The following is a 16,135-nucleotide window of genomic DNA, read 5'->3' as shown; positions in this document are numbered from 1 at the left end:
CTGGTTATCCTGTCTTCTTATTTTAAGCATTCACTTCTATATTTAAATTTACTTTATATTTTACATTACGTAAAGTTTTACTTTTGAAAATAAAACGCCTCAATAAGTCAATAAACTTATAAAATTTTTACCTTGTATTCTACACTGCAATTGTTTGTCTAACATGGATTTATACCATTTTGCAATGAAACTCTTGACTTTTTGATGATTACTTAAACATGGTGAATTGTTGACTTTAAATGAACACCTTTATTCAAGAATGACCAGTTCACATTAATCTGAACAAGGTTGTTAGGTGGGGAATTCAAATTTAAACTTGCTTTACTGCCCTGCCTACTTGTGCATTGTAATTAAGTTTTCAAGTATTCATTATCTACTGATTCACAATTTATTGCACTAAAGAATCATAAATATTACAGTTCCTACAACTACTTAATTATGCAATAGTATACATTTTTTTTTATTATTAAAATCTTCCACATGTAAAATGGAACAAATACAAGATGTAGGTTCCACAGTCCTATGACAAGGACACTGTACTATATAATCACAAAGTTGCTGATTCAAGTCACATTACACAACACAAAGCACCTCATCAAACCTAACTTGGCACAAATTAAACAAATAAAAACAGCTTGCATTTAAAATCTAAATAAACACACTATCAGCAGCTGGTAATTGAGTTGCAAGACACAAACATTTAAAGACTGCGTTCACGGTGAAGAGAAAAGGGAACTTTGAAGCCATTAAGTACATACAAGGTACGAAATGAACTAAACGAACTAATGAATCAGGTTCGTGATTAAATTCTCAGTATTAGCATGTGCAGCACACTCGTAACATGAAGGATATTACTTGAACCGACTAACACCACATTTATGTCCTATCAAGTGGCCTGGCACTACTGACACACTGACCACGTAAAATTGAGAAACCAGTTCATTTAAGTCGATCAGACATTGAGCGAGAATTCCTGGATCCACAAAGACTGATCTGCCTCAGCTGCCTGATAAACTTTTGAACTTTAACACGCATCAATGCCCCTGTGTAGATGTGGATGTGTATATAAATGCTATATACCATGTTAAGGGTTACTGAGGTCCCAGTTTGAATATTATTTCTTATTATCAACAATAGTAAAATTACTCGGAGATCCGTTAACTCTACTAAATGATGGAACAGTATTAAATACAATGAGACTGATAATTTTTACAATTGACATGAATGAAATTTTACTGAGACAAGCCAGTTCTCAACAGGGTTAGGGTGTCATTTTTCAAACTTACGTCACATCGCGATGTCTATACTCTAAAAACACACGTTTCGCAAATGCAGCGTTTAGCAATTTGCACAATTGTATATAAACACATTATAAGGTAACCACAAACCGCAGCACTGCATTTAAGGAAACACTTTGTTTGCAGAGGTTTTTACGGGCAAAGCCTAAACAGACACAATCAAAGTAGCTGAGCGTCAAAAAAACAAACGAACTCGACAGCATCAGCTGGTGTTCCTTCAACATGCCGCGGACCCAGGCTTGAAAAGCTCACTTTGTTTGATATCCTGTCTTCTCTGTAAACTCATTACCGTGGCCAACTAACTTACAGACATTGGCTATATTGGTAACTACCTAATTAGGGCACCAGAAGCTGCCCGTTTGAACCAGGAAATCGAAGGCCTGACTCTTACATCTTTGCTCTAGTAAGTTACTCTTAGACAACTGACGTCCATATTTGGCTACAGTGTAAAATCAGTAGCACGTAAGATGAAGCCCAACAAGTAACTACGAATGCTTAAATTAAACACTTCTTACCAAAACTCATCCAGTATTGTGAACTACTCTCTTGATTCCGCTTCACAGATTTAGAGAAAAGAACTTCTCGTGTAAGTCATGTGATTCTCGATATGTACAGGCCATTGGTTCCCTTGGCGGAAGTTAAAGTTGAAGCACCTCGGGAAATGTAGTCAAATAGCATACCTTTACATGGCACATGACAGCACATAGTGTTTACATCTTAATTCGTTAGATTAGTTGCTATGAGGAAACTGGTAGACAGCATGTTTATTCTCTTTGAGTTTCTATTACTAACATGTGCACATTCTGATTTTCTTTAAAACATTCAAACACATATAGTTAGCTTGTTTGGCAATAATCGATCATTTATAAATGAGCCTTACGGCGTACCGTCAGTTCATTCTTACTCGGCGCCTGGATTATCTTCCGTCTGCAGAACGTCTAGTACAGTATTGAAAAAAAGGTGCTCTGATATGGACTTGCTCAAATTTAATGGTATGATTACAGCTCATTGAAAAATTTCAGTTTGCCTTGTTAAAAGTGATTAAATGAAAAGCAATTGTTCTTGTATGACTGCATGCCTTTGATATGTCATCGAGTAAATCAAAGCAAGTGTGAAAAGAAATACAGTTTTGCTTATTCTACAAAGATATTTCTAAAATTACTTGGACACATTTGTTGGTTCTCCTAGGTTGGGAGCATGCACTGAAACAGCGGACCACTTCAGGATCCCAATTTGTGACACAAATGCAGCTGTGTAATTGGTGACACCTCAGCCTCACACTAGTTCAAATGAAGAAAAGGTCATAAAAAGATGGATTAGCTATTTTCCTTGATTAATATCACACAGTCACATGTCGTGTAAACAGTCATTTGTCTTATTTAAACAGAGAAAAGTAGTCACTATCCTGTTTGGTTTCATCGTGTGTCCCACACTGAACATGGACAAGAGAAAATAAAGAAGAGAGCTGTCTGAAGACATCAGAAAGAAAATTATAGACAAGCATGTCAAAGGCAAAGGCTAGAAGACCATCTCCAAGCAGTCTGATGTCCCTGTGAGAACAGCTGCAATATAAGAAGTTTGAGGTCCGTGGGACTGTAGCCTACCTCCTTGGATATGGCTGCAAGAGATAAACTGACCACAGAATGGGCAGAAGGATAGTGAGAATGGTAGACAGAATGCCAAGAACAACTTCCAAAGGGATAGAAGCTGAACTCCAAGGTCGAGGTCCATCAGTGTCTGATCGCACCATCCATCACATTTTGAGTGACAGTGGGCTTAATGGATGAAGACCCAGGAGGACTCTACTGTTGAAAGAAAAACATGAAGAAGCCAGTATGGGATTTCCTAAAATGCACATTGACCGTCTGCAATGCTTCTGAGAGAATGTCCTTTGGACAGATGAGACAAAACTAGATTTTTTTGGCAAGACACATAAGCTCAGTGTCCACAGATGGAAACAATGAGGCTTGCAAAGAAAAGAACACCATGCCTACTGTGAAACGCGATGGAGGGTCAGTTATGTTTTGGGGCTACTTTGCTGCATCTGGCACAGGGTGCCCTGAGTCTGTGCAGGGAACAATGAAATATCAAAACAATCAAGACATTCTGGAGTGAATCGTACTACCCAGAGTCAGAAAGCTCTGCGTCATTTGCATTGCATTTCATGGATCCTCCAACAGGATAAGGCACAAAACACACAGCTAAAAGCACCCAAGGACAGTTAAGAACAAAGCATTGAACTATTCTGTAGTGGCCTTCTATGCGCCCTGATTTGAATCCCATTTAATTTCTATGGAAGAACTGAAATCTGTAGTCTGGAGAAGGCCCCTTCAAAGCTGACAAAGCTGGAGGAGTTTGCTCAGGAAGAGTGGGCCAAACTACCTGTTGACAGGTGCAAAAATCTCATTGAAAGCTCTAGGAATCCATTGTTTGCAGTGATTGCCTCTAAAGGTTATGCAACAAAATATACGTTAAAGGTCCAATCATTTTTGTCCATGCCATTTTCTTTTGTGTTATTATTTGAAATATTCTGTTGAATCAAAACTCTGAGGCAAAGTTTGATTTTTGTTAAATATGGAATAAACAATGATGGGTGACAATTACTTTTGTCAGCTTCAAGTTATTTCAGAGACAATTGTGGGCTGTTCTTTTTTTGTGGAGAGGTACCAACAAATTTGACCACATCTGTGGTCTGTGTACTCTTTGAATTTTAAATGTTTTTGTTGTTACATTAAGTGCTTAGAGTAATCGGTTGACTTTTTGGAATCAGATTGACACAGATAAGTGTATAGTTTACTAATTCAGTTTTTATATTGTACATTTTATATTGTACACTTCACTGAGTACAGCCTCAGAACCTTTGAAGGAAAGCACTGAGATTGTGTCCTCCTGACATGGACATAAACATTAAGTTAAATACAATAAAATACAGAAAATTTATGTCTGAAAAGCATAATATCTAAATTGAAAAAATCTGGTTTCGATCTGTGTCCTCACGTTCTTGTTGAAGAACTAACCTTAAGGAAACAGGGTGCAGAAACAAGGAACAATGCTAATAAATTATTAGATTAGAAACATAAGAAATTTGACAAATGAGAGGAGACCATTCAGTCCAACATGGTTGTTTGTTTAGCCAATAGCTAAGCTGTCCCAATATCTCATCCGGGCCCTTCATAAAGGTGGTCAAGGTTTCCACTTCAGCTTCATGACTTGGTAGTTAGTTCCAGATTCCCATAACTGTTTGAGTGAATAAGGGCTTCCTGGTTTCATTCCTAAATGCACTTACCTTTAATTTCCAGTGATGCCTTTGAGTACACATGAGAGTGACTATTTAGTTAAAAACATTCTGCTGAATCTGCTTTATCAATACCTTTGAGAATTTTGAAGACCTGGATTAAGTTTCTATGCAGTCTTCTCTGCTCAAGACCAAAATCACTTGTGACAACTCATGTGGAGTACTGTTTCTCTATATTATAAAAAGGATGTAGCAGCCACTAGAGAAAGTCCAGAGAAAAGCAACTAGGCTGAAAAAGTTGAACTTATTAAGTTTAAGTAAACAGATATTAAAATTTGTCATTATTGAATTGTTTATGACCATGAAGGGAATAAGTAAGTTAGATCCAGGCTATTACTTTAAACAAATTCTTCAAAAAGAACACAGGGGCATATAGTAAGTTACCAGTTAGTAAAATCAATTGTAATATTTTAGGGGCCTACAAAACTCAACTTGATATTATTCTGGACAAATTAGATTAATAGAATTGAGAAGCTTGTTGGGCATAAGAATTGAGCACACTGTTGCTTATTTTTGTTTGGTGTTTCCGATTTGTTTTCTTTATGTTATAGAATTCATAAGTGCTGCAAATTAAAGACATCATTGGATGTGTCACGATGATGAAGTCATAGACACCTTTATTTATAATTCATTCTGGTGATGTTTTGCTGGTTAAAGCAGGTCAAGAGGTGGCTCCAGCATAAAACAGTAAAAAAATAAATTACCTTATTTGGTGATGCTTTTTGTACTTGATTTTTTTTTTTCGTTTTTTTTTTTTTTACAAACTTACACTACCTTGTTGTTTTTAATTATTAGATTTAGCAACATATGGGTTCTAGCAGTAACAGGAGTGGAACCAGCAACCTTCCAGATACCAGCGCAGATTCTTAGCCTCAGAGTCACAACGCTGCCTGATACATATCTAGTATCATTTTAGCAGGATAGCACAGAAGGAAAAACATGTTTACTTTCACAAACAATTTTTAAACAATTTTTTGTTTAATTAAAGATTTTCAAAAGTAAGTGACTCAAATATGACTGGTTGGTTTTATTGCTGCTAGATCAAATTTGAGACCAGTTAACCCACATATTTTTTATTAAGACATTGTAAACTTTCTGTGTTTTAATGTTTTAATAATGTGCCACATTTATGATTTTCCTTTTCTTATTGCATAACAGGGTTAATATCACGACTTTAAAGAGCCTCTCCAATGTCAGCAAAGCACATTTAGCTACATCAGCCAACTCACACTTAACAAGTAGTCTGCATCTTAAGTTGGTGCTGGCTAGACACACAATGCATACAAGAAAGATTTAACAAAAGTACACATTATATTCATTTAAATGACATTTTAGTTCTAACTGTAAAGAGAGGGAAAAAGGGAAACTTAGTTTAAGTAAGATTAGTATTATATGTTATTCACTAACCACCGGGTCTTACCAACAGTCCTTAGCTGGCATCCTGTTATGCAAAGTCACTGACTGTTTTTAGCACATTTTGTTAATGACCAATAGGGCTGGGGGGTATCTGTCTAGATTTAGTATTCTGTAATAATCTTGACAGAATAGAGGAGGTAAAGATGATTGGACTATTAGGATCTCATGACCTTAATACAATACATTTCACAATGTTTTGGCAGAGTGCACATTTAAATTTACATTGTGATAAAGGAAGGATGTACATGGGATCAAAATATTGGGGAACCAATCTGCATATACCTGTTTAAATGAAAATCAACAAAATAGTTAAAACAAAAAGTCCTGGCCACTGCAGCTAATAAGAAACTCTACAGTATAAAACTGAATCAGGAGTGATTCTTCAATTCAGTATCTCTCTCTGTTTGTGTCCTGGGTCAAAATAGATGCCAACTTCAGTCAAGCGACCATCTAAACACCTGGAAACCCAGAAGGATCAAGGGCTTGGGAAATCTGTGAGACATGGTCAGCTGCTAATGAAAAGATGAGGAAGTTAGCAACAAATTTTAGAATCAGTAAGAAATTAAAGAAAATTCAGAGGCGGATAAATAAGGAGCTAAAAAATAAATTCAAAAGGAAAATAGCTGTAAAAGGCATATAAACCAAGTAACTGAAGCACTAAATGTAAGGCATATAAGAGCATGAAAGCAATGGTTAAAAGGATACTAGGAAAGCTAAAAGACAGATGGAGAGAAATATCACAAAAAAGTGAAAGATGACCCAAAGAGAAATTTATTTATAAGTTATATTTTAGCAATAAAAGAACAGTCAAGGAGGAAATGAAGAGTCTTAGAAACTGCAAAGGTGAACTAGACTATACAGGCAATAAAATACCAAATGCTTTTAACTTGTACTTTATTGAAGTTTATATGTGTAAAGAAGCTGGTAATCTCCCAAAAAGTAATGAGGTCTACTAAGGAAGTACTTGGTGACTTCGAAATTGTAGAGGAAGAAATACTGCTTAGTTTAAATAGGCTGAAATCTAACAGATCACCAGGACCAGATAACATTTATCCCTAAGTGTTTACAGAAGTTAGTGAGTACATATATAAACCTTTGACACATATTTTTTGAAAACCTGTGCTCACTAGGGAAATTCCTAAAGACTGGAGGCTAGCAAATATCATCTTGTTATATAAAAAGGGTGATTGGGCTGATCTAAGTAACTATAGGCCTGTCAGCTTAATGTGCTTCACTGGTAAATTAATCGAAAGAATTATTAGGAAAAATATCATCCAGCACATGTCTAGAACAGCAGTATTACTGTATACTCAACATGGGTTCAGATGAGGAAGGTCATATTTCAGTAATATGCTTGTATTCTATGAGGAAGCAACAAAAGCATACAAAGCAGTATACTCTGTGTATACATCCAGACAGTGTACTGAAGCAATCAAGAAAGCAAATAGGATCTCAGGTTATATATCATGATGTGTGGATTATAAATCAAAGGAGGCTATGCTTAAATTACATCACGTACTAGTGAGGCCACTACTGGACTACTGTGTTCAGTTTTGGTCTCCATATTACAAAAAAAAAAAAGAAGTTGAACCTTTTCAGTTTAAGCAAACCGGGATTAAGAGATTACATGATTAAAGTGTTTAAAATTACAAAATGATTTAGTACAGTAGATCCCAGTTGTTGCTTTAAATCTTTGTTGCTAAATCATGCAACAAGAACACAGGGACACGCTTGAAAACTTGCTACAGAAAGATTTTGCACTAATGTTAGATAGTTTTTCTTCATACAGGTAAAGACAGACACATGAACTAAATTATCATATAGTGTGGTGGAGAGTAGGTCTTTAGGGACTTGATGTTATTTTGGACATCAAGGATGAGCTTGTTATGCTAAATGTCCCATTCTCATCATAATTTTTGTAATGTTCTAATGCTCCAAGGTTCAACTCAGATCAAGACTTGAACCCCTCATCTGTTGTTTTTACCTGATTATTTTTGTTCTATTTAGAAGTCAAAATTGAAATTGAAAATTTAGAACAAATTAAAGCATTACCTTCGTGATACTCCTCAAGCCGCATTGTGATATTTTACAGTGTTGCAACACTAAGTATAAAAAGCTTAGATTTAGAGATTATTTTTTTGCTTTGTCCCTGTTTAGAGAACCATATCACTTCGACTTGTAGCTGTCCTTTTTAACTGGCAGACTCACAATAAGTGACAACTCTTATGTATATGTTAAGCCACATTTTTAGCAGAGAGGTAGTTGTCTTTTGTCTGTTGAGACATACATTCAAAAAGAAAATGCCTGTCATGTACCTATCTAATTATCGAACAAGCAGTGGGGCAGCATCTTGTTTCTTTTTGGTCACTATTCCAGAAAGGGTTCACTGGGACTATTGCTGCCCAATAGCGGTTCTAGTAAAGGTCTGTTTCTGTCTTGTTTGTATGGCTTGCTGAAACAGCCTTGGTGGTCTACAGGAAGCCATCTCCCAGCCTCAGAAGCAGGTGTCTCATGCATGAAGTGTCTGTCTAGAGTCAGTCAGTCAGTCATTGTCCAACCCGCTATATCCTAACACAGGGTCACGGGGGTCTGCTGGAGCCAATCCCAGCCAGCACAGGGAACAAGGCAGGAAAAAACCCCGGGCAGGGCGCCAGCCCCCTGCAGGGCACACACACACACACACCCACACACACCAAGGAAAATTTAGGATTGCCAATGCACCTAACCTGCATGTCTTTGGACTGTGGGAGGAAACTGGAGCACCCGGAGGAAACCCACGCAGACATGGGGAGAACATGCAGACTCCGCGCAGGGAGGACCCAGGAAGCAAACCCGGGTCTCTTTACTGCGAGGCAGCAGTGCTACCACTGTGCCAACCTCTGTCTAGAGTTTTATCTATAAACCTATATACTGTAACAGGTGTTATTGCTTGAAAGGAAATTCTCAGTTCTGACCCTGGCATGTTCCCTTCATGAGATTTCTTCCATTGCTTAAATGATGTGACCAACAGGAACATCTTTCATAACATTCACAACAGTGAAAGAAAAAGAAAGTAGGGAGGTTTAGAAGCCAGTAGCAATGTTAAATCAGCAGGCATCAAACATTTGGTGGAACTTTCATAAACATGGCTAAACCAAAAGTCTAAGTCAAGGACAAGCTGTAACTAAGAACTTAAATACTTTATTATTTAATTGTTGTTTTTAAACATGTTTTTGAAAAACAAAACTTTAATTATTTTAAAATTCAGACAGGAAAGAAGATGGTCAAAGATGGTAGTGTAGTAAGGATATAACAGGATAGCTTCCTTTAATTAAAGGGTAACTCTTATGTGAGTGATATCACAAAGAACGTAATAAAAAAAAACAATACTATTGATGATCTGGTCCTGGACTACAGGTATATGAGTCTTATTGTGGTAGACCACCTGGACCCACTGCAGTTTGCCTATCAGACAAAGATTGGAGTGGGAAATGTAATGATCTATCTGCTCCACAAGGCTTATTTTCAGCAGGACAAAGCCGGCAGCACTGTGAGGATAATGTTTTTTGATTTCTGCAGTTCCTTCACTACCATCCAGCCATCCCTGATGAGGGGTTATGCTCAGGGATCTGCAGGTGGATAAGACTATGGTGTTCTGGATAATGGACTATCTCTCGGGCAGGCTGCAGTTTGTGAAGCTCAAGGACTGTGTTTCTGATATGGATGTGAGCAACACTGAAGCACCACAAGGAACATGCCTGCCTCATTTTCTCTTCACTCTGTACTCCTCAGACTACAAATATAACACCAGGTCATGTCACTTGCAGAAATTCTCTGATGATTCTTCACTTAATGGTGTGTATTGATAAAACGGATGAGACAGAGAATAGGAGTCAGGTGGAGAACTTTGTTTCTTGGTACAAAGAGAATTGTCAGCAACTAGTAACATCAATTCAAGAGAGACCCATCAACAAGCTAATTAAGTGGGAAGGCTTGGTTATAGGACTCACTCGACCTCCAGAGGTCATAGTGAAGGAGAGGATTAAAATAGAACTGAATGCCATTATGAACAATGCTGCACTGGCAGTGACTCTCTGACACACTTAATACTGAGGACTTTCAGCCAATGAATTATCCAGCAGAAGTGTGTCAAGAAATGCTACAGGGGCTCCTTTATACAACAGCAATACATCTGCATAATGTCTCACTGTGACTTTGGCAGCCAAGTCAGAACATTTTTTTCTTTTTATTTTTGTTCTTTGTTCAGACCAAAGTGTGTGTGTGTGTATATATCTATCTATTTATTTACTTACTTACTTACCTACCTATATATGTAATTATGTATTTAAAGAGCTTCTGTAAAAACTCAAATTCCCTCTGGAGACAAATAAAGTATCTATCTATCTATCTATCTATCTATCTATCTATCTATCTATCTATCTATCTATCTATCTATCTATCTATCTATCTATCTATCTATCTATCTATCTATCTATCTATCTATCTATCTATCTATCTATCTATCTATCTATCTATCTATCTATTTGTGGATTTTGACAAAAATGTCTTGTGTGTCGATTTGAGCATTTGCTGACATTTTCCTGGCTGAGAGCTGTGACCTTCCCTATTACATTTTAGATAAAAGAAGCATTATTGATTACAACTGATTGCTTTGCTTTGAATGCTGTTTTATCTGGTGTAGGATTTCTTAATGTCTACACCTCAGAAGTATCGTCAGTGATTCAGTAAGAAAAATCAAGAAAAACTGTTGCTTATACATAGCTGACATTGCTTTATTCATCTACACAAACCATTCCCTTTTCTGAAAGACATCACACAATGTCAAAAGAATAAAGACTTGTTGCAGCACTGCGCCCTGTTTAGACATGCAGATGAGCCGTTCATAGTACTCTGCCCACAAAACAATATGTAAGCATGCATGCATTCACTTAGAAATGTGTTTTTTATTATTATTTTGATATTTCAGGATATTTAACAATGTAATTATTATTGCTTCAAATTTATTACTTATCATATCTTCATTTTGTGTTCATAGGTGACACCATATTGTGGTGCTGAAGCAGGGATACGAACTGTTTATGGTTAATGATGTATTTTGTCAGTCTTTTGAGAATGGCACAAGAAATAACACATGTCCTATGAGATAATAACATTGGAGCTATTTATCATAAGAAGCACCATACTGTATGTTAATAAGTAGTCAGGAAAAGGATATTAGATTTGGAGCTTTGTTTCTGATTTAAAAAGAAACTATGATTTGTGTCTTCTGTTTAAAATTTTGATTCTTTTTGGTGTTAGTCTTTTTCTCATTTCTTGATTTTTCTCTTTGTGAAGTTCCTTAAGATTGTGATCTTTATTTTTTAAAATACTGCTCGTGCGGCTTTCTAATTACGTCAGACATAACACAATAAACTCGAACTGAAACAGAAATGAGGAAGTACTGATTTTAGAATTTTGCTAGTATTGAAAATGATTATGGGCAGCACAGTGATGCAGTGGTAGTGCTGCTGCTTTGCAGTAAGGAGACCAGAGTTTGCATCATGGGTTCTCCCTGTGTGGAGTTTCCATATTCTCCCTGTGTCTACTTGGGTTAGTCTTCTCCCACAATCTAAAGATATGTAGGTTAGTTGGATTGGTGACGCTAAATTGGCTCTAGTGTGTGGTTGAAGCGAGTGTGAGTGTTTGCCCTACGAAGGACTGGTGCCCTGCTTGGGGATTGTTCCTGCCTTGTGCCTTATGCTATCTGGGATAGGCTACAGCAGACTCTCAGGACTAAGTGGGTTAGAAAATGACTAGGAAATGAAAATGATTATATTAGGTGAAGTAAACTACCTGAGAACTGGTAGGTCAATTCAATTCTCAGGCCTGTGTACTAGAACCCAGTTGTTAATTAGGTCAAATGCTTCACTTAAATCTAAAACCAAAGCAACTGTAGCATTTCCTGCATTGGCCAACAGGAAATTTAACACCATTTCCAAAACAAGTTAAAGCAATTTCTATTCTTTATCTATTCTGAAATATAATTCTAGACACAAAATTAGAACTTATTAAACTATTAAAAGAAATGGTGATTCTGAAATAAATCATAAAAAATGCTAATATTTAAATATGTTTACATTAAAAAGGTATAAAAGTATCCAGTGTGAAGTAATTGTGGACAATGCTGTTCAATTAAATTTTATTAGTTACTTTCAGCATTCAATAAAGATAACAACAAGTGATGTTTTCAATAAACTACTACAATTTGCTCTGAGGCATTAGTAGAAGGTTTAATTTTAGAAAGCAATCATATAATTCTGTGTTCAGTCTTTAACTTAAATTTATGACAGTGGCAAGCACCAAGGATAAATGTATTGCGATTGCTTATTGCTCAATCTCAATGTCAACTACTCAGTGAATGGAATACATTTGGAAAAAGACCAGTAAAATGAAAAATAGCAAAGTAAACCAGGAGGCTAATGATGAAAACTAAACCATACATCAAAATCCTAACCTCTAACTAAATCTCATTGTTTAGAGATTTTCCAAAGTTGTTATTTTTATTCAGGCAATACTGAGAACCAAACGCTAAAACCCAGGCAAAAGTCAAAGTCAAATAAGCATTGACAGAAAGACCATTAACTCTGATTCTAAACCAAAGTACACCAAACACATTTGCAAATTTGTCCATAACCTTATAGTAAACTGAGCTTTACCTTACTTAAATAATGTTGCACTGATGATGTCATGTACTGCAATTTCTGAGTCGTACAGCCCTAGCAACCAAACACCTCCATCTTGATGAAGGGATTACAAAATAGGGTTCTCTGAAAAATCAAATGTGCCGTTGTAGATAAATAAAAGATATAATGGTTAAACAAAATAATTTGTTACAAAATAAATTCAGCCCAGTTATATTCCAGCAAGAGTTTGTTCTGTGGCTTATATTTATTTTGCTTTTCATTGTTATTTCTTTTGTTTTAGAATTATTGTTTTTCATGGGTTTTGTTACTATTTTGTTTTTGTTACTATTGTTATGTTTATACAGTATTTAGTATTTAGGCATTGTGTATTAATGTTTTTTGATTGTGTTCCTTGTATTTTGTGGATGTAAACCCCCTAACCCTAACCCCAGTATGTGGTTCCACCATGATATCATTGCAGAGGGACCACCCTCTGCCTTTATATTCAGATTAAGAAATAAGTCCCTCAGAGGTGTATCAAGAGTTGTGGAGTTAAGTTTATTTATTTGTAAGTTCTTTTTGGATTTTCTGGTTTGTGGTTGTTTTTACTTTGCCTTAGGATTTCATTTCTAGATTTACAAATTGAACCTGCTAGCCTTTATGCCTCTTCTGCTTTTTTCCTTGTTTTGCCTTTGCTCCTCTAATTTTCCTTATTATAAATAAATTATTTATAAAGATTCTTCTCAAGCCAGGGGTTTATGGTTATCCTCTTTCTTGAAGGAAATGTTTATATATTTTGAGTATTTAGAGAATTTTGAACTTTTAAAAGCCTGAGCCCCATTTTGTGCCTATGTAAACCTTAAAGCTGATCTTTTGAGTTTGGGGCCAGGCTTCTGCTGGTGAGGCCTGTTGCCAAGGCAGTCTGCTGTGACTTTTTATCATTATTATTATTTTTTAATTTTGTGTCGTGTTCACCCTTTCTGTCTATTTTGTGCTGCATTATCATAACAAGCCCATAGAAAAAGACCAAGAATGAATTAAACATATTTTCAAGCACTCTAGAAAAACTACAAGAACACCATTAATATTTTTTGAGTACATAAAAAGTAATAAAAGAATGAGCATCATAAAAACAATTATGCTGTTTAGATTAAGAAATCCAAACATTCACTGCTAGTAACACAGAATAGAAATGTACCAGACAATTCCATTTCTCACTCCTGTATTATCTATAATAATAAAAGGCAAAGCCCTCACTGACTGACTGACTCACTGACTGACTGACTGACTGACTCACTCATCACTAATTCTCCAACTTCCCGTGTAGGTGGAAGGCTGAAATTTGGCAGGCTCATTCCTTACAGCTTACTTACAAAAGTTAGGCAGGTTTCATTTCGAAATTCAAAGCGTAATGGTCATAACTGGAACATATTTTTTGTCCATACACTGTAATGGAGGAGGCGGAGTCACGTATCGCGTCATCACGCCTCCTACGTAATCACGTGAACTAAAAACAAGGAAGAGATTTACAGCACGAGTCACACGCGGGAACGAAGGTAAATGACGTTAATTTTTGACTGTCTTTTAATACTGTGTAAGCATACATATTAACACATGTGCAATTAAACGTGTGCATTTACGGGGTGATTTCTCAGGCTTAAAAGCTCGCCTTTTATCAAACGTGGGAACAAAGGTAACTGACGTTGTTCACTGTCTTTTAATACTGTGTAACTATACATATTAACACATGTGCAATTAAACGTGTGCATTTACGGGGTGATTTCTCAGGCTTAAAAGCTCGCCTTTTACTAAAAAGGTAAATGCAAAACTATTTTCAATCAGTTTATTGAAACGCTCCCGTTAAGGATTGCAATAACATATTCGCGAGATAAAAGAACGAAGTAGGGGGAAATGGAGGAAGAGCCGCAAACAGCGAACAGCAAAAAATTAATTAAACAATTGAGAACGGAGCGACTTAAGCATACAAGCATGTTCATAAGGGAAACAAAGCACGGTGTAAAACGTAAGTTTAAATTAAGTTTATAGAAACGCTCCCGCTGTGGATTGCAATAACATATTCGCGAGATAAAAGTTTAATGAGAAGACGCGAGGTATAAACGAACCACACGCCGTGGCGCAACGTTAGGGGCAACAGTTTCAACCATTCTATGATCTGCTTCTCGCAACTGAAAGACGGCACATGGCGGATGTTAGCCGACTTGCTGACCGCAACATTAGGGGCTTCAACTCTGGCGCTGATGCCACATCTCAGTGCCAACACTTTCCAGACTCTACTTAAAACACACGCCCTCCTCACTGGACAGTTAAAAAGACCAATCAAACTAACGATGACATCAAGTATTACCCAATCAAAAGTAGGAAAGGAGGCATCTTCATAAAATGCGTGTGGGATGATTTGCATGAGACGCTGCTTTAAAAAAAATGATAAAAAAAATACGGGAGAAATCCCGTCCAGTATTGATTCAAAACGGGACGCGCAATTTCATTCTGAAATGCGGCACGATTCCGTATTTTAAAGGATGGGTGGCAACCCTACAGTGCCAGGTAACCACCCATACAATCAGATTGTGATTCAGACTAGGAATGGAATGAATGTAATTACCCCGATCTACATACAAGCCGAAAGTCTTGCAACATTCAAAGATGATGGTTTGGGATAAGTACACCATACAACATAAAAGAGCTTATGAAGCCTTGAACCGAAAAAAGCAACATCTCAGAGATCGTAAAAAAAAAAATAGGAGGTAATGTCGTTTTACTCGCTGTAGATTTTATTCAAACATTACCAGTTATTCCACGAGGGAGACCAGCAGATGAACTCAACGCGTGTTTAAAATCCATGCTTCTCCCACGCTCGGTTATATGTCGCGTGTTCTCGGGTAGGTACACCAAAAAATGTATACATTTAAGCATGTAATGGACAAACAAAAATGAGGTATACCCGAGGGCACTGCAGTAGTACTTAATCTAACTTTACTTCTTAAATGTTAATGTTTTACTGTTTAATAATTTATACGCTTCTTATATGTTGTTCAAATTCTTTTATCAAAATACCAGTGACAGCGCAATGCACGATAACATGGAGTGAATACACCATACGCATCCGCCCACGGCCGCCCTGGTGTGCGCAGATAGGAGTTGATTCTACAATAAAATAAAATAAACATAAAAAGAGTAATACAATCATCACCCATAAAGCGGATAGTAGACGTGACGTACTATATGTGTACCAGATTTCAAGTCAATAGGTGAAACGGTTTGCGAGCTACAGGTGATTTAAAATCCTGGACAGACACACAAATTGCCACGGTAGCAAATTACAGAAGAAGATTTTACTGTTTAATAATTTATATTTATATGAAATGTGCTTCTTATATATTACTTCATATTCTCATATGATAATAATGTTAATATTTATATTGATTTCTATGTTATTGAAACTG

The 16,135-nt window shown here is 36.5% G+C and overlaps 1 protein-coding gene across 1 annotated transcript in view; it reads right to left on the bottom strand.

Moving 5' to 3' along the window:
- mtm1 (myotubularin 1) overlaps positions 1-1,924 on the bottom strand; it is a 93,684-nt gene extending 91,760 nt beyond the window's left edge. The window contains 1 exon segment of the mRNA XM_028816119.2: positions 1,814-1,924. The gene's annotated coding sequence lies outside the window, so the exon portion shown is untranslated.
- Between the last annotated feature and the right edge of the window lie 14,211 nt (positions 1,925-16,135).

Source organism: Erpetoichthys calabaricus, chromosome 12, assembly GCF_900747795.2.
Source record: "Erpetoichthys calabaricus chromosome 12, fErpCal1.3, whole genome shotgun sequence".
NCBI lineage: Eukaryota > Metazoa > Chordata > Cladistia > Polypteriformes > Polypteridae > Erpetoichthys > Erpetoichthys calabaricus.
The sequence above is the reverse complement of the archived record's forward strand: the minus strand, read 5'-3'. Positions and strand labels throughout refer to the sequence as shown.